This window comes from Vigna umbellata, chromosome 5 (genome assembly GCF_029865625.1).
Source record: "Vigna umbellata cultivar VRB3 chromosome 5, Vumbellata_1.0, whole genome shotgun sequence".
Classification (NCBI taxonomy): Eukaryota; Viridiplantae; Streptophyta; class Magnoliopsida; order Fabales; family Fabaceae; genus Vigna; species Vigna umbellata.
In genome coordinates, this window is record NC_142169.1 from 2,104,435 (window position 1) to 2,111,312 (window position 6,878).

The window sequence follows — 6,878 nt, forward strand, 5'->3', positions numbered from 1 at the left end:
GCATTAGGCACAAAACTCTAGAAAATATTTGTTAGCACAAAAAGATAGAGAAGATACAAAGAATAAATGATAAGAAGATAAAAGATAGCAAGATAGAAGATAAAAACATAAAATAGAAAAATGAAAACAGAAAACAGAAAAAAAAAAACAAATAAAAACAGAAAACGAAAAAATTAAAAATAGAAAACGAAAAAATATAACAAAACAAAAAAAAATGAAAATAAAAACAAAAAAAACAGAAAATAAAAAAATAGAAAAATAAAAAAAAATAATAACCAAAAAATAAAAATAGAAAATAAAATAAAATCAAATCAAATCAAATCAAATAAAATCAAAATCAAATCAAATCAAATAAAATGAAATCAAATAAAAATAAAATAAAATAAAAACAGAAAACAGAATAAAAACAGAAAACAGAAAAATAAAATAAAATAAAATAAATTCGAAATTTAAAAATAAAATAAAAAAATAAGTCAAAGATAATCAATAATCACACAAATTAACCAGTTAAACCACGAGTCCCTAGCAACGACGCCAAAAACTTGATGGACAAATTTATGAACACCAAATTATGATGTCACAAACTTGTTTTCAATCGGCAAGTATGACCGAATCGTTCAAGTAATAAACTTGGTTAGACCAAGTATCGTTCTTCCCAAAGGACTCACGGCCTAGTTTAGTTATGTGGTTTCTTGATTAACTTACAAACGAAATATTTGGAGTTTAATATGCAAGACAGAAAATAAACATGTATGCATGAATTTTGATCAATGGCAAAAAGCAAAAGATAAACACTTGCAATGAAATATAGATATGAATATGTTGTTGGGGGTCAATTTCATCTTATCCACTCTCATATATTTTTAGGAATTCAACAGTCAAATCATCATTGTTAATGCCACTCTCTAATGTACCTTTCCAGAAGGCTTCTCCCTAATCACGAGTTCATACAATTCCTAGCATTCCTAATGATCAGTTCATAAGTGCAGGAGCTTAACGACAACCAATATAAAATTGGGAGAAATTCCCCGGATCTAGACTTCCCCGTACGTGCCCGTATCGACAAAACCAATAATCATGCACCGAATGAGTTAAACAATGCAAGCATTAAGCAAAGAGGAAAAACCCTAACTAATGATGAAAGAAAGCATAAGTCTTAATTAAAAGATGTAAAAACAGATTCCATATATGAGAGTTTCACAAGATTACATTGATTCCCCAACAAACATACAAGGTTTAGTTCACCATATTCATGGTGAACCTAGATGAATAATAATGAAAGAATGAAAGAGATAGAAAAACCCGAGAAAGAGAAGAGGAGAGCCGTCACCATCTCCCAATCTACCCCCAAGGGGTGAAAAATGTGTTTCTACTTCCTCCCAGCCAAAGATACAAACCCTAGGACGTGCAAGTCCTTAAATAGGGCATAAAAATAACATAAAACAAGTCCAAGCCCATAAAAACAAAAGAAAACCGGTCCAAGCCCACTTAGAATGGCGCTCAGCGGTATTTTACCGCTGAGCGGTACTAGCGCATGAACCATTTTGCCCCCCAGCTGCTGTTTTGCCCCTCAGCGGTGATTTTGGCACCCGAAAAGTGCCGCTCAGCGGTATTTTTCCGCTCAGCGCCACTCGGTCAGGCTTTTTCTGCGTTCTGGTTGGTTTTTCAGCATTCTGGTTGACTGGTTGACTTTTTTGGTTGACTGGTTGACTTTTCTGGTTGACTGGTTGACTTTTCTGGTTTCTGGTTGACTTTTCAACACTCCAATCATTCGGTATTTCAATTCTTCTTTCAAATCATTCAATTAGCCTACAAAATCAAGGGAATCTTGCAAAAAACCATTAAATTCACTTTCAACTCTCTTATTCTCAAAACTAAAGCAAAAATATGAGTTCAAGCTAGTTTTTAAGTCTTAAAGGTTGCTTTTGGTATCAAATTTAAGCATAAAAATAACGGTTTTTCAACCGTTATCAGATCACCATACCATTTTCTGAAGCATTGCAACAGATGCCAGCATATGCAAAGTTTTTGAAGGAACTCCTCACAAAGAAACACAAGTATATTGAAAAGGAAACTATCAATGTACAGGGTAACTGCAGTGCAATCATACAGAAACTACCTCCTAAACTTAAAGATCCAGGAAGCTTTACTATTCCATGCACCATAGGAGACGTGAAAGTTGGAAGAGCATTGATTGATTTGGGAGCTAGCATTAATCTAATGCCGCTATCCATGTGCAGAACAATTCAGGGGTTGGAAATTAAACCAACCAGAATGGCTCTTCAATTGGCGGACAGGTCTCTTAAATATCCATCTGGAGTGGTTGAAGATGTTCTAGTAAAGGTTGACAAATTTGTATTCCCAATGGATTTTATTGTGATGGAGATGGAAGGGAATAGTGATGTTCCTCTTATTCTTGGGAGACCTTTTATGAAGACTGCTAGAGTTCTGATTGATGTAGAGAATGGTAAGCTTAAAATGAGAGTTGATGATGAAGAAGTCACTTTTGACATATCCAAGGCCATGACATATCCAAATGATGACAAAGCATGTTTTCAATTTGATGAACTTGATGAAGTTTGTATGGTGCAAGAAAGGATGGTGCGTAATATTTCTCCATTGGAAAAAGCTCTCATTAATGCATGTGAAGATTTAGATGAAGAAGAAGAGAAATTGATTGATGAATGTCTGATGGACTTGGAAACATTGAAAAAGAGTCCGGAGGAAGATCCAATATTCGAAATAATTGATAAAGAAGAAGCAGTCAAAGCACAGACACCAGAATTAAAAAGATTGCCATCACATCTGAAATATGTTTTTCTAGAGGAAGATGGAACAAAGCCAGTCATCATCAATAACTCTTTATCTCTACAAGAAGAAGAGCAGTTGATAGAAATTTTGAAAGCCAACAAAGAAGCAATTGGGTGGTCAATATCAGATCTCAAAGGTATTAGCCCAACTTATTGCATGAACAAGATTTTTATGGAAGAGGATTATAAACCAAGTGCTCAACCACAGAGAAGGTTAAATCCTATTATGAAGGAGGTGGTCAGAAAAGAAGTGCTGAAACTACTAGAAGCAGGTATCATCTATCCAATCTCTGATAGTGAATGGGTGAGTCCAGTACAGGTGGTTCCAAAGAAAGGTGGGATGACAGTAATTTATAATGATAAGAATGAACTTATTCCTACTCGGGCAGTTACTGGCTGACGTATGTGCATTGATTACAGGAAGCTAAATAAAGCTACTAGGAAAGATCATTTTCCTCTTCCTTTCATGGATCAGATGTTAGAAAGGTTATCAGGGCAGACTTTCTATTGTTTTCTAGATGGATATTTGGGATATAATCAAATTGTGGTAGATCCAAAAGACCAGGAGAAGACGGCTTTTACTTGTCCTTTTGGTATCTTTGCATATAGAAAGATGCCTTTTGGATTATGTAATGCTCCAACTACGTTTTAGAGGTGTATGCAGGCAATTTTTGCAGATCTCTTAGAAAAATGCATTGAAGTATTCATGGATGATTTCTCAGTTTTTGGAGATTCTTTCCAAAGATGTTTAGCTAATTTGAACACTGTCCTCAAAAGATGTGTTCAGACAAATCTTGTTCTTAATTGGGAGAAATGTCATTTCATGGTAACTGAAGGAATTGTATTGGGGCATAAAATTTCTGCTAAAGGAATTGAGGTAGACAAAGCTAAAGTAGAAGTCATTGAGAAACTACCTCCACCAACAAATGTAAAGGGGATTAGAAGTTTTCTTGGTCATGCTGGGTTTTATAGAAGATTCATCAAAGATTTCTCAAAAATTGCTAAACCATTGAGTAATCTTTTGATGAAGGATGCGCCTTTTGTAATGAATGAAGAATGTCTGAAAGCTTTTGATACATTGAAGAAGAAGTTAGTGTCAGCTCCAGTAATTGTAGCGCCAGATTGGAATCAAAATTTTGAATTAATGTGTGATGCAAGTGATTATGCAATAGGAGTTGTCCTTGGCCAGCAGAAAGAACAAAAGTTTCATCCAATTTATTATGCTAGCAAGGTTCTGAATGATGCTCAATTGAATTATGCTACCACAGAGAAAGAATTTCTTGCTATTGTGTATACTCTAGAGAAATTTAGACCTTATCTTATTGGGTCCAAGGTGACTGTCTAAACAGATCATGCAGCTATAAAATATTTGTTGACAAAACCAGATTCTAAGCCACGTCTGATTAGATGGGTATTACTATTGCAAGAATTTGATGTAGACATCCGTGATAAGAAAGGAAGTGAAAACTTAATTGCTGATCATTTGTCACGGTTAGTTAACAATGAGGTAACTAGCAAGGAGTCTGAAATCTAGGAATCTTTTTCAGATGAATCACTCATGTATATTCAGCAGAGACCCTGGTTTGCTGATATGGCTAATTTCAAAGCTGCAAGGGTCATGCCGGAAGACTTAACTTGGCAACAAAGAAAGAAATTTTTGCATGATGCCAAGCAGTTTATTTGGGATGATCCTTATTTGTTCAAAATTGGAGCAGATAATCTTCTGAGGAGATGTGTTACAAATGAAGAAGCAGAAGGAATTCTCTGGCATTGTCATGATTCACCTTATGGAGGACATTTTAATGGAGAAAGAACATCAGCAAAAGTTCTTCAATCAGGATTTTATTGGCCAACTTTGTTTAAAGATGCCCATAATCATGCTAGAAATTGTGATAAATGTCAAAGAGCAGGGACAATCACTAAACGTCATGAGATGCCTTTACAAGGTATTTTAGAGGTTGAAGTTTTTGATTGTTGGGGTATTGATTTTGTTGGACCCTTCCCTCCATCTTTCAACAATGAATATATTCTGGTAGCAGTAGATTATGTGAGTAAATGGGTGGAAGCATTAGCTTGTCCTAAAAATGATGCTAGCACGGTAATTAAATTCTTGAAGAGGCAGATATTCTCACGTTTCGGCACTCCAAGAGTGTTGATTAGTGATGGAGGATCTCATTTTTGCAATTATCAGTTAGAGAAAGTACTCAAACACTATGGAGTAAAACATAAGGTAACTGCACCTTATCATCCACAAACTAATGGACAAGCTGAGGTGTCTAACAGAGAGATAAAAAGGATCCTGGAAAAAATAGTGACTTCATCAAGAAAGGATTGGTCTCTCAAATTGGATGATGCTCTTTGGGCTTATAGGACAACAATGAAGACGTCTATGGGATTATCACCATTTCAATTAGTCTATGGGAAAGCATGCCATTTGCCAGTAGAATTGGAGCATAGAGCATTATGGGCTTTGAAATTCTTGAATTTTGATCCTTATGAAACTCAATGCACACGCAGACGGCAGATTTTGGAGCTTGAAGAAATGCGATTACATGCATATGATTCATCCAAGGCTTACAAAGACAAAACTAAATTTTATCATGACAGGAAGTTGGTGAATAGAGTTTTCAATCCAGGACAACAGGTACTATTGTTCAATTCAAGATTGAAGATATTTCCTGGGAAGCTGAAGTCAAAATGGTCAGGACCATATGTGATAAAAGAAGTGCATCCGCATGGAGCAATTGAAATATTTAATCCAGCTGCTGATGATCCACAGAGAAGTTGGGTGGTGAATGGTCAACGTCTCAAACCCTATCTAGGGGGAGAGGTGCAACAATTTTCCACAATGATGTTGTTGGTTGATCCTTGAAAGTCTGGGTCAGGCTCGTGACGTTAAACAAGCGCTTACTGGGAGGCAACCCAGTATTCTGTAAGTATTGTATGTTTTTAGATTAGGGTTTGATGTACCTATTGGAAACCTGGTTTCTTGTGATGGTTTGCTATTAACTGTGATTGTGTGATAAGTAATGCTGAATGATGCTTATTGATTGATTGATGTTGAGATGATGTGCACATTAAAATGCTTATACAGGTGATTCACAAGCTTTGTGAACAAATGCAGGATATTATGATTGTGATTGTGAAATTAAGCAGGATGTGTATGTCAAATGTGAATGAGCTTATATGCGAGGTTTTGAGCTCCAGAGTTGTTATTGTTGAATGATATTACTTTGAAAGCATGAATGATTTTGCCCAGGTTTTCTATGATTGAATCAATTTCTTGTATTACATCATATGATCAAGGCCATTTGTTGGAACCCTTTTTATTGGCCAGATTCATAAAGTTAGCCCACTAAAAGAGAACACTTTGTGTTCTATCCTTTGAACCCTTAGCCTTGAACATACACTGAAACCCTTGATTGAAAATCTTTACCTTGAGTTAAGTAGAAGATCTTGTGTGGTATTGTTAAATGTTCAAGTTTGGGGTTGTTGGGAAAACATGAAAAAGGAAAAGCATTGAGTTAAGAGCTAAAAAAGATAAGAAAAGAAAAGAAAAAGAAGCAAAGCTCAATGCAAATGCAAAGGCAAGTTGGGAAGAATAAGAATAATTGTGTTGTTATGATTCTCTTAACTCAAGGATTTTGTGATCCAGAAAAACCAATTTTCTTGTTAGCCCAGCCACATTATAAGCCATTGAAAAGTCCTTATGATGATGCATGCTTGTGAATGTTTTTGATGGTGGTAAAATGAAAGGCAAAGTTGATTCATGTGACATTGTGATAGTAGAGTGAATGAGTGATCACCTTTTATACACTTGTGTGTTGAGTGAAATACTTTACCTAGTGAGGAAATATTCCATTAGCACATGAACATCCATGCTTAATTGATTGGTCATTCATGAAAGAGAGCATTTGTTGGGTATTAACTGACTTTGTGAAACACTAAAGCATGTGCACATCTTGATTGAACTCTTGGTCATAAGTTTGATTGATGTTTTTACTTATCTAAAAAGAGGATTTTTGAATGAGTGAACCATCATATGAATTGGTTGAAGATTGAGTTATA